The sequence below is a fragment of the Penaeus chinensis genome, chromosome 25, assembly GCF_019202785.1.
Source record: "Penaeus chinensis breed Huanghai No. 1 chromosome 25, ASM1920278v2, whole genome shotgun sequence".
Lineage (NCBI taxonomy): Eukaryota > Metazoa > Arthropoda > Malacostraca > Decapoda > Penaeidae > Penaeus > Penaeus chinensis.
Window position 1 is genome coordinate 2704440 of NC_061843.1, and position 644 is coordinate 2705083.

The window sequence follows — 644 nt, forward strand, 5'->3', positions numbered from 1 at the left end:
GAGTGTGTGTGAGTGTGTGTGTGAGTGTGTGTGTGAGTGTGTGTGTGTGTGTGTGTGTGTGTGTGTGTGTGTGTGTGTGTGTGTGTGTGTGTGTGTGTGTGTGTGTGTTTGTTTTTACCTGATGTCAGAAGAATGTCTTGTGAGGGAATATGTTTCTTGGCCTGTTTGAGTAATATCTCAGAGTAATTTAAATTTAAAGAAATGGAGCTGTTCAAGTATGGCTTGCATATTATTTGCTTATTGTAAACATAAAGCTGTATTGAATATTCCATAGTTTATTGAAGCTACTAGCTCAGACACTAAAGTCACCTCATCTTGTTTATATTATAATAAATTGCATAGTTTATTGCCAGGTGTATAAGTGGGTGAATGTATAGATACAGATATATCTGTAATTTGTAGCAATCTTCAACATAATATGATCAGTTTCACTTTTTCAATATGATATTTTGACATTTTTTTCATAGCATTGTTGTAGTGCAATTTCTCTTTGTTGGTTTAAGTCTGGTCTATATGAGCACCCCCTTTTGTATATTTTTCATGACACCTTGTTTTTATTTGTCCAAAAGTTATGGTCTGGTAAACCTATTATGATAGTGTATCATTTATAGTTGGGAGAAGAAGCATCTGTAGTAGGAAAATGC